This window comes from Mesocricetus auratus, unplaced genomic scaffold (assembly GCF_017639785.1).
Source record: "Mesocricetus auratus isolate SY011 unplaced genomic scaffold, BCM_Maur_2.0 Super-Scaffold_100013, whole genome shotgun sequence".
In the NCBI taxonomy this organism is placed as follows: Eukaryota; Metazoa; Chordata; class Mammalia; order Rodentia; family Cricetidae; genus Mesocricetus; species Mesocricetus auratus.
In genome coordinates this window covers 41,930,168-41,942,391 of record NW_024429196.1, presented here as the reverse complement: position 1 = coordinate 41,942,391, position 12,224 = coordinate 41,930,168, and the positions used below count along the sequence as shown (strand labels likewise).

General features: G+C 40.2%; 1 protein-coding gene and 1 long non-coding RNA gene across 2 annotated transcripts in view; one reads left to right on the top strand and one right to left on the bottom strand.

Annotated features, from left to right (window-relative positions):
• Window positions 1-12,224, top strand: part of Pou6f2 (POU class 6 homeobox 2) — a 382,575-nt gene that overhangs the window by 262,235 nt on the left and 108,116 nt on the right.
• The window catches only part of LOC121143537, a 122,070-nt gene continuing 119,381 nt past the window's right edge, over window positions 9,536-12,224 (bottom strand). The window contains exon 6 of the long non-coding RNA XR_005880777.1: window positions 9,536-9,912. This is a non-coding gene — a long non-coding RNA (uncharacterized LOC121143537). The remainder of the gene's footprint in view (window positions 9,913-12,224) is intronic.

Here is a 12,224-nt window from a genome sequence, read left to right as displayed (position 1 = left end):
GCCCAAAGTTTACCTGGAAATACATTTATTTGATTGAGGAATGATAGTGATTGGACAAGTGCTTAAAGGGAACTTTCATTTTGAGCACGTTCCTAAGTCAGAGCTAAGATGTACTTTTTCACAAATCTTACAAGGGCAAGACAACCTAACCATTTTGACAAGATACTGAAATGAACACAAGCTTAAAATGTCTTCCTTGGACACCTGACATCTGATGGGAGAGTAGCTATAATCAAATGCACAAATGCACTGTTCAAGCAGCCTCAGTGTTGTCAGCATCCAAAATGTATCTCTGTCATCCCAGAGACAGAGTGTAATGCTTTTTAAGAACAGTTAAAGTAGACGGACCTAGATACCAAGTGAATTGGTGACTTACACTCTAGAAGCACACACTGCATGACAGAAACAACGTGTTTGAATTTGACTCACAGTTTTGGAGAGTTGTCGTCCAGCATAGCAGAGAGGCCATGGGGAGCAGCTCAGTCTGTAGCAACAGTGTGTGGCAGAGCCTGTTCCCAGCTGTAACCAAAAAACAGAGGCCAAAGCAGAAACCAGGCAGGGATGGACTTTGAAAGGCTTATCACCGGGGATGGATTTCTGCCAGCCACACCCCACCTAGAGGTTCTTTACCCTCCTCAAACAGCCCCACCAGTTGCGGAGTAAGCTTCAAACAGGAACTTGTGGGAGATGGTTCGGGTCCAAGCCATGACAGCATGTGATTAAACATTTCTGTCCTGTTCTCACAAGATACCCAAATAGGTTAAACTACCAAAGAAAATGTCATCCTGACTTGAGAAATGGCATGGCTTGCATCTGCCCAAGTTGTTGGTTATAATCCAAAGTTGTTTCCCATTTAATAAAAGTGGTCTTGGAGCCATGTGGACATCACCATTTCCAGAACACTAGCAACACCTGAGTTCTAAGCCTTCTCCCAACTGCCATGGAAATCCCGGCTGTTTAGTTTTGTTTCATTCTTCAGCAAAGGCATGCTCAAAGCCACATTGTTTCTTGACAACTTTGATAAAATATTCTAATTTTCTTGTTGGGATTTTTGCGTCTAGACTTAATATATTTATGATGTTTAAGTACAGACTAGATATTACCCTAACACCTGTGGACCTGAATGAGTGACCACCAAAGAGTGCCGTTTTGAAAGTTTTAAAGCATTTCTGAGGAAATATAGAATTAAACTTGAATAACAAATCTATTTCAACAAGAATAAAAAGCAGCCTCTCCTTACTTCAGGCATGTATAAAGAAAAAGGAGAATTTCATGATCTAAGTTTTTTCCCCTAACCCTCACTGCAGAGCTTTTGAGTTTGTGGAACATGCACGGTTTGAATTTTTCAAAAAGAAAACCTTTTTAAAGGCATTGTACAGGAGTTTAATTCTCAGAGGTAATACTCTTTATGAACTAGAATAAAGTGATTGGTCTGAAAATTATTCAGGGAGTAAAGATCAACTAAATTTAATATGTGACAATGAAGTTTCATTTTTAGGATTCTTTGTTTTCAGGTGGAGTTTATCTTTCTATATTGTTCAAAATCAATCCAAGAACGGTGCAACACAGATTATCAGGAAACCAGTGCATCAGAAGGCCCGTTTGTTTTGTATTTGACTCCAAAACATTTTGAAGGATAACAATTATTTCTAAAGCTGTATAGATGCTGTGATGTCTTCAGAAAAAAAAAAGTCCTAAATGAAAGAATGTTGTGAAGATATATTTGGGAGAGGTCGTTTTTCAAGATAGAGAAAAAAAAATGAGTAATGCTGGCAGGTAGCAACACCTAGAGAAAAAGTCTCCAAATAGCTCCTGTCAGGGTTTTCTGTAAAATTGCAGTATAATTTGATTTCACTTTTTCACTCAATTCCATGAAATGGATTGCATTTACAAAACCAGATTGTTGTTTCAAGGCAGACAAGACTCTAAAGTGTTACTCCTGCAGAAAAGCTGGGGTAAGAGAGAAACTTGATTCATTCATTTTGATCATCTGGGGCCAGGTGGGGTTTAGAGTGGCTAACAGAAGCTGTACCCAGCATGGCTCTTTCCGTTTTCCATTGAGATTCAAAGCCTGCTCACCCACAACTTCCTTCAGTCCCCAAAGCTGAGAAGAGAAGTTCTAACAGGAAAGGGAATCACATAGGACCTCAGGAGCCAGGCAGTCAGTGCACACAGGCAGGTGTAGGTAAAATGCAAAATGAACTTCTGTAGAGTTCACGGAACAGAAGAGTTGGTTAGTCCTTGGATTCAGGGATAGTTTTCAGCCCATGAACATTCATTTTCTGTAACTCATCTGCATCAGAATAGGCAAGGATCTGAAACAATAAATGGAATTAACCTTTTAGATAGAGAGGACTTCATGTAATTATTCCTGGTAGAAAAAAAAAACCCAAACTCAAACTTTGAACTCGATACTAGTGGAATCTGGCACAGGTCTTATGAGGGTGAGGATGGTGAGGCTCTTCCTGTCCAATACTTGCAAACTGCTTTGCCTGGGGGTGACCTTCAGAGTTCTACATGCACTGGAGGCATCACAGGCATTTTTGCCAATGTCATAATGAGCCCAAAGGGCCTGTCGGGGCCTGGCTGAAGCCCATTGTGGTGCACTGGTATGCGGATGGTTGCTTTGTCACTCACACCTTTTGACAGGTTATTGTAACTCTCTGGATGCCGTTTTTGCGCATCTACCATTTCTAAGAATCCTTTCAGGCCTATGCACATGTGATTCAAACACTGGTAGAAGTCTGAGATTTTAGTGGCTACTGAAAACTTTATTTTCAGATTTCCTGAGTATTCGTCAAGGTCAGGTGAATTTCTTCCCACTCAGCTGGATGGCAAAGTGGAGAGAGAGTGGAAGACAAACATAAGTGGGGTAATGATAGCAGAAGAAGGTTTTAGCTTAGCCAGAGAGCACAAATTAAACTGGAGTTTGGATCCTCAGAGAGTCGCTGCTATGTGCTCTCATCCCAGATTGTTGGCCACACCTGTGCATTACAGGAGCTTAAGGAACCAAACGCTGCATTTAACCTTGGCCTTCTGCAAACCAACTCGCATAGCAGGAAGCGGGATAATCTTGTCCTTTTCTTGTTGTGCTGCACATTTTAATAAACAACAGAGAGAAGAGAGGGAGATGAAGCAGGAGCAAAAGAAATATATAAAACTATTTGTACTTGTATGAGAAATGAGGGGCCTCATCACCTCCCCGGAGGTGCAGGTGCTCGGAAGATAGTCTAAGATGCATTTTCATGTGTGAGCATTTGCTCATATGCAGGTCTAGTAACAGCTCAGGTAAGAAATGGATGAGAATCCCACCTCTGCCACACGGGAGCAAGGCCTTCTGACCTTGACATTAGAGTCCCACTGGCTCACTGTACCACAGTCACTGTACATATGTAATGCGGAAGGGGCGTGCCAGACCCCTTTTTGAAACAGAAAGTCCAAATCTTGAGAAGTAGTTACTTTCATTATCTTTAAAGCAAATTTTCTTCAACCATGAGCCCTTCTCTGCATCATAAAAAAGGCCAAACTCTTTCTCCCTTCAGCAATTAGTATTGATCAGTTTAGCCCAAGACTCCTGGTGTAGGATTTTTCATTCATAAAATTAAATCCTTCTGAGGCCCTTTCATTTCCTTTTGAGTTTTGCATCAGTACACTAATAATATACAGCCTCCTCTAGTCATTATCAATTTCAATAGAACAGAGGCATCTCTGCATTCACACAAGGCAGTCACTTGCAGAGTGAGACTAAGGTAAGGCTATGTGGTTCTCATCTCAGATCCAGAACTTAAAAGCACCCCCAAAATGTGCTAATTGAAAAAGATAATAGTGGAATGCGGTATTTTGAAAATTCAAATGGCGAAAACTCATCATGAGTAAAATTTCAGGTTTTACACTATAAGGCCAGGCTGAGTTATAGCTAATTCCAACGCACAAGGGAAAAACACGAGATATACCGATACACTGGCCTGAACTTGAGATTTTCGTTCTCATGGTATAAACGTTGCATTAAGTTGCTTTGCTTGCGTCTTGACCCTCAGTGCAATACCTATGCTTAGTGCTTCCTTACTTATGTCTCCTTCACCTCTTGCTACCAGAATTGCCAATGAAGCAGTCAGCAAGCATTCTCCACAGACAGTGGCATCCCATCTGTCCTAAGTTTCAGGATGCCTTATGTCCTGCTTTCTAGAAGTACTGGAAAATGAGCCAGATTTTGCACAACAGAAACACAAAGGCTTGCTGTCTAATGGACGGGGCTTGTAAATCCGCCTTCCTCTTTGCATGTGACTAATAAACCATCCTTTTTATTGAAACGTTAGGACAACCAAATATCTCTTTGGGCTGACTGATTTTACTTAAGTAATTTAGGATTTTCTAAAATCAAGTAAATTTGGTGAAAATGATAATAATGTCACCGTGTAGACAGCACTCTCCCACAGTTATCCAGCCAAGAGGACCTTTGCAAAGCAGGAGTTGGAATGGGCTGGGAAATACTTCCTTTTGGTCTAAAGAGCCAAAGAAAACTTGATTATCGTGGATGAGAAAAATCCAGCCAAACCCAGAGATTTACTGTGAAAATTAGATGTAACACGCTAATGGCGATGTTGGTGTGCTGTAAATTTGCTGAGTGAGCCTTCATTAGCCTGAAGTTGTGAAAGAGCAAGACTTTCTGTTCACACCATCATCCAGGAGCCTGAGGACTTTACTCATGATTTAGCCATTCAGCAAGAGGCCTGGTGGGAAACAGGAATCCCTTTACCCAGCTGTATTAAGTACTGGATAAAATAAGCAAAATATATTTACCCATATACTCTACAAAGGACAATTTTTCCTTTTATGAAAGAAAGAAAATCTCCTTTAACAAAACCCTCAGTTCAACATTACTGACATTTCAAAGAATTTATTACAAGCATTTGAGATCCGGGAGGAACAACAAAGTTTATATTGCTTTGAGAGTGGCAGGGGAAAAAATTAGTTTACCAAGAATATACTTATACACTGCAGTGATTCTTTGTCATTGTTTAGGTTTACCATTCCACTGTAATTCTCTGTCGATTAGTCAGATCGTGTGGAAGGGGGTAACAAAGCTGGCAGCGTGGCCTCACCACTCACTGTGGAAACCCACGCACATCAAATAGTGACAGACAGAAAGTATGCATAGGGTAGAGGTGGAGTGTTGGAAATAATTGCAGCCTTTGAATGTGATGAATTCTAAGTTATCAAATAAAACAGACCCCTTGAGTTCATGACAATGGGGCAGATCCATGAGCTTAGCACAGAGCCTGGCACCACACACACACCTTCTAGTCCCAGCATTGTCTGTTAGACAATAACTGGTGAACCAATCCCCAAATAAATACAGAACACTCTGAAATCATTTTACCTTCACACTCATGAACGTATCATTTGGCTGATGCTCTGCTCTGAACAAGCAAAACTTAGCATTTATGTGAACTCAATATAATATTCTAGTACTTTAACACCATGTTATTCTTTATGTTTTAGCATCATTTCCCACAAGTTTGAAGTAAATTTTCCGTGGGCTTTTAAATTGACTCCCAAATCGTAGACTCTCAAGTGAATATTCTCTAGATTGTAAAAGCTAAAGTACTTTTATCAGTCTCTGCAAACATTTGGTAAGCACAAATGGTGTGCACTGCAACTCTGAGGAGGATCTGCAGATCACACTCTGGCAACTTAGAAAGTGTCGTTTAGAAGCATACACTGCTAGGATCAAATGCTGCCTCTGGTGAACACTGGGGTCAAGTCAGCACATCCTGCAGAGTCTCGCTTTCCTCTATGACTGGAGGGCGGAGGTGGGGATTAAATGAAATGGCTTATGTTAGAGCAACTAATATGGTTCTGGAAGATAGAGTCAGGGCACAGTGGGGATTTTCATTCATTGACTGTAGCTACTCTAATTTAGGGAGGGACATGGAGACCAACAGATGTACTTGAACAAAAAGCAAACAATTAATCTTGGGTTATGAAAATGCAAGCATACATAGTGATCACTGTGTGACCCTAAGTTGGAAAGGTGAAGAGACTCCCTGAAGGGGACTTTTACCAAAGGCTGTTGAGAATTTCCAAGAGGTGTAAGCCAAAAAGAAAGCAGATGTGAGCATTTAATCCTAATGCTGATTAACAATCTTGTTTTAAAGACTTAAACCCACAGAATCTCATTTTTAGCATCAATATTATTAAGAAGCAAAATAAATTTGCTTCCAACTTACCAATGTAGTTTCTAACATGTAAGTAAAGGGGCAAAACTTTTCTTTTACATTATTACATTTATTTACGTACTGTGTGTGTGCACGCGTGTAAGCACGCATGGGTATGTGCACAAGTAAAGTTCACATATGCAAACTAGAGAACAATTTCAGGGAGTTGGTTCTCTGCTGGAAATTGGACTCAGGTTGTATAGCTCAGTGGCAAGTGCCTTCATTAGCTGAGCCATCTTACCTGTGCCCAGTCCACAAGACCCCCCAGTAAGACCACCACTCAGCTGACTCACCAAATGCAAAGTATAAGGTTTCTTTAAGTTCAAGCCTAGGCAGGGGCCTTGTCCCACAGACTGACAAAGCAGCTGCAGGAGAAGGTCCCAAGCCTCACAAGCAAGGGGTTTATAAAGACAAAAAACGCAGGATAGGGTGAGGGGTATGGGTTAAAACTGATTAGCTGGGGTGTCTACAGGAACTTGGGGAATTTGGGGAGTTTCCATAGATTTATCTCTGGCACCATATGTGCTCTCCTGGTGTCACATGTGCCCATAAAGTTTGTTTGTGCAACATTGCTAATTGGCTAACCCAGGGTCATGGCCATTTGGGGTTATCTGTTCTTCCTCACAGCCTGCTTTTCCTGGAGTCAGCTTCAAAGGTCATGGGGTGAGGTTCCCATATTCTGTTTTAGGCCCTCTTTTCTAAAATGGCCCTGGTTTGGTCTCTCAATCAGCCAAAAAAATCTTGATACTGTCAGTTCTTCCACTAGCTTTAGAACATAATCAGGTCATCAATCTCTTTGAAATTCAGTTATGCTTTTATTACAAGAAACATTTGCATGAGATGATGTTTTAAACTTTTCTAGATCCACATTCTGTTCATGAAATACATAGCATGGTTTGATGGCAAGGGAAAAAATTACACATGTATACCATAATCCATACACAAAACATTCAGGAAATATTCATGACATTGGTCTAATATTTATAGAGTATTTTGAACTTACATGTGTGTTTTTATATTCATTATTTTATTCATAACCTCAAGATCCAAAGCTCTAACCATGTATTAAATAAAAATTTCTGTATATCTTACAGATTTAGTTTCAACCTCATATTTTCTACACAACCCAAAAAATCTAAAATTATCTACAAATCCAAAAATCTTGAGTCTCAAAAATTGAAGCAACTTCCTAAGCATCATTAAAAATGAGTGAATTTGTACTCCAGTGCGGGTCTGACTTCAAATTGTCATCATTTATATTTTTTTTACCTCTGCAATGTCTATTTTGGTTGTCAGTAAACTATATATTTGTGTGTTTTTCTCTTTTACCATCCTTCACTGTTAAGACCTAAATATTGAGCCTTATAAGTACAAAAGCAGAGCTTAGAAGAGTACCATGTTGGGAACTCTGTCTCCAGAGTGTCTGCTGACCTAGCACAGCAAAGGCACACTTGCCTCTCAAGAGTGGCTGTCTAGCAGAAAGGATAATTCTCCTATCTTTGGCCACTCAGTGGCTGTCTGTGAGGCTACAGAAGAATTCACAATGGAGGGAGTATTTGACATCTGTCTGCTACTGACTCTGTTGAGTCTCAGAACTAGTGACTATGCCTGAAAGCCCAGCTGGGTTCCAGTCAATGCAACATTCATAGCCCAGCACATTTTGTCTGAACTACAGTTAGACAATGATGAGCCCAGTACCACTTAGTTTTTTATAAGAGGAGATATTTAACTGACATAAAAAAGTAAAGTTAGGAATCCCTTCGTCTTCTCAGCTGGACTCTTCTCTCCAGAGTTGAGCCTCTGTCCTTGTATTGTCAGGTGGCAATACAGGGCACTGACAGCTTTTAAAGAGAACAAAAGAGTTTACGACTTTGGATAAGAGAAGGTGGAAAAGAATCCCTCTTGCTTCTCCCAGGAAAGCTCTCCAGGCCATGTAAGGCTTAGGGTTAAGTCTTTTTAATTAGGGGAAAATACCCTTGTATGCCTGCCTATGATCTTAAAAAGTGGTGCTCCTTGCAAACTAGCCATAAGCAGTACTCTGCATCCAAAAGGACTTGCCGACCTAGGGCTAAAGCCAAGTGTTCCTCTGAACCAACCTGCATAGGCAGAAGGTCAGTGACAGCAGATACCAAAGACTGTTTTTCCAGTTGCCATCAGTGTAAGAATTACATGAGCCCCATGTGAAATGTCTTCAAAGCACAGTCTACACACCATTCCAGCCGTCAACCTCTTCCATAAGTCTCTTCTTATCAGAAAAGAAGACTGCCCTATCACCGAATATGTTCTATGCAGCTGGGACTATGCCAGCCTGCACACTGTTACCCTCTCTTGACTAATTTTACTCATCCTACACAGACCCATAATCCCACAGCTGTGCTTTGTCCCCAGTTCTTCTTCCCTACTTTTTCAAAAGGAAATTGCCAGTCTCTTAGATTGGGTCTCAGAACTGACTGGACATTAGGAGCAGTGAGCTTTTTGAACACTGATGCATAGGATTCACAGATTGGTGTTTCTTAACCTGTGGGCTGTGACCCTTATAGATCTCTTATCAGATGTTTACATTGCAATTCATAATAGTAGGGAAATTACAGTTATGAAACAGCAACAAAAAAATTTTATTGGGGGTCACCACAACATGAGGAACTGTATTAAAGAATCTCAGCATTAGGAAGGTTGAGAACCACTGACCTACAGGTTATAAGTGAAGCTGAACATCAACAGCTCTTAAACTCCCCAAAACCTCCATAATGTAGAGAAAGTAAACAACCATCTATTGTCTTATAGAGCCCAAATCATCCATTTCTAAGACAGTAAACAAAATACTTTTTCTCAAAGTGTTGCCTACATGAGTTGGTCCTTAGTACTTTTAATATACAGAGATCTTCATTTCGATAAAGAATTAGCCAGTGTCACTTCCAGGGTCTGCCTCCCTAGATACATACTGCATCAGAGAATCTATCGCTTATTATCTACCCAAACTCTATATGTGGGCTAATAGCCCTCTATCTGTGAGGGCAAAGAATCCTAGTGATGTGTATCTGACACCTAAAATATTATAAGGAAAACAAACAATCTGTAATCTTTAGAACCCTCTTAAAGAAAACTGAGTGCATTGGATGTCTGTCTGCTGCTAAGCACTGTCCTCTTCTAGATAAGGGATTTGTAAATTTTCAGCTTGCTAACCTTTTTGCCTGAGGTGTATTGGTATATGAAATTTCTTTACAAACCAAACATTAACTGAAAATAAATTACACAAAAATGTCTCTTGAAACAAATTTGATAAATGTATAATGTTATCACTTAACAAGGACAAAAGAAAAATTGGGTACTCTGATGACAAATGTGCATGATCACTTTTAAATAAAGAACGAAAACTTATTTTTATATTTCTTTAGTATGTGTGTGTGTGTATGTGTATGCTCAGCCCATGCACACACACACATATGCACATGCACATATAACCACCATGTACGCATGAAGGTCGAAGGACTATTTGCAGGATTTCCTTTTGCCATGTGGGTTCTGAGGAACAAACTCAGTTTGCCAGCCTCAGTTGCAAGTATACTTACCTACTGAGCCAACTCATCAGTCCACAAGACTAAATGTTGTCCAACACTTGATATCGCAGGATGTAGAGCGTCTTCAATAGTTTTCAGAGTCAATCCATATTTTGATTTAATGATCATCATCAGTGCTGAGAATAGTAATGTACACAAATGTGAAATACAAGATTTATGAACTATGTTTAGCACTATTTCAGAATTATTGGAAATTCTGTTCTAATTTCAAGCCGAAATTCACTTAATGATTGTGATGAGCATTCATGGCTGTCAACTTGACACCTCTGGGAAGAGGGTACATCAGCTTAGGAATTGCTTCCATCAGATGGTCCCATAGGCATGTCTATGGGATTTATTTTCTCAATGTTAATTGATGTAGAAGCACTCAGTCCATGGTAGACAGTACCACCCCTAAGCACGCAACCTGTAGATAGTGGAGGCCTGGCCTGTGATGTTTCAGAGGGAAGCACTCTATCAGGACCACTCCTGTGGTATATTTTAGTTAAGAATTTGTGCTTGTGGTGCCTTGAATGAGAATGGCTCCCACAGGCTCATATATTTGAATGCTTGGTCCTCAGTTGGTGGAACTGGTTGGGAAGGATTAGGAGGTGTAGACTTGCTGGATGAGATATGTTACTGGGGTTGGCTTTGAGGCTACAAAAGTCCATGCTATTTCCAGTTCTCTGTCTTCATTCTCTGCCCTGAACTTGTAGATCAAGATGTGAGCTCTCAGTTGCTGTTCTGGTATACCATGACAGCCTACCTACTGCCATTCTCCTCACTATGATGGTAATGGACTCTAGCCTACTGGAAATATGAGCCCCAGTACTTTACTGGGACGATGGATACTGGTAAACTGAGGCTGGAAATTAACTGTGATTAATAAAATATCAGTATAATTGTGGTGAAAACACCTATGCTTCATTGAGACAGTGGGGGGGGGGTGTTTCCTCAGGGTCAGTGCACAAAAGCTGTGGTTCAGAGGAGGCCAAACCTGCATCTCAAGATGGAAGCTAAATTTAGCAGCTTGTAAATTTGTAAAAAGATACTGATTTTGAAGGCCTCAATGGGCCATGGGGAACAGCTAAGGCTCTATGGCAGTATTGGGGTCCCTTCAGAGAGGAAGGTGAAGTTCCAGTTGCAATGGAAACTCCTGGATATTAGAGATATCAGACTGTGGGATAACCATCAAAGATAGTAGCAGCAGTGGAACCTGTCTAAACCTACAAGATAAGCTGTTATACGCTATGGTTGGCAGAACTAGAGAAGTCCATCCAAGTCTTTTGGAACCCAGAAACCTCATAATAAGACCCGCATATCAGACACTATTAATACTGATGGATTTTAGTTTTAGTTTGATCTTATTGCTTTTGTGCCCTTGTCCTTCCCTTTTGAAATAAGAAGTATTTAACTTGTTTTTTTATTTTACAGGAGCCCACAAATAAGAGACTTGAAATATTTTAAAGAGACAATGAACATTTAAGTAATGGAAATTTCAAAGACTATAAGACTTTAATGTATTTTATATTATGATATTAGCATGAGATCTTGGGAACAAAGAAGAAAAAAAAGGTTGTTGTGGTTTCAAAATGATGGGCTTTTATGTCAAGGTGACAGGGTGGACTTGTAGTGGCCAATCTTAGTTGTCACATTGATGTACCTGTGATAAAGGAAACTTAACTTAAGAATTTCCCCCATCACATTGTTCTATGGTCCTATCTGTGGGAGCATTTTCCTAATTGATTTAGGAGTCCAGAGCCCACTATAAGTAGTGTCACCCCTGGATGTGTGGTTCTGTATTGTGTAAGAAAGCTGTCTGAGCAAAAGTTGGAGATAGGAAACCAATAAGCTAAACTCCTCTGTGGTTTCTCCTTCAGTCTCCTTTGTATCCTGTCTTACTTCTCTCAATGATGGGTCATAGCCTGGAAGTGTAAGATGAAATAAACCCTCCCCTCCTTTGTAAGTGTGGGTTATCACAGCAACAGAGAAAGAGAACTAAGACAATAATATTTTTATGAAACTCAAACAGCAATTTTAAAATCTATCTCTCTGTATTTGTCTGTCTCTGTGTGTGTGTGTGTGTGTGTGTGTCTGTGTATTATGGGTGTTGTAAACACATGGGTGTATGGGTCCACCCCCGTACACATGAGGGCCAGAGAAAGATGTCAGGTATCTTCCTCTATCCTTCTCCAGCCTCTGTTGATCTCTACCCTATTCCTTTGAGACAAGGTTTTTCACTGAACCAGAAGATATCTGGTTTTGCTAAATTGTATTGTTAACAATAGTAATAATAGTCTTCTCCCTCAGGCCCATGAGCTATCTAGGCATAGGTTCTTGATCATGTTGACAGTCTCAAGAATGGGTGCCATTTCCTGGAGTGGACTTCAATCCAATCAAAAAGTGATTATTTATTCCCATAAAATCCATGCCATTATTGTGCCAGTGA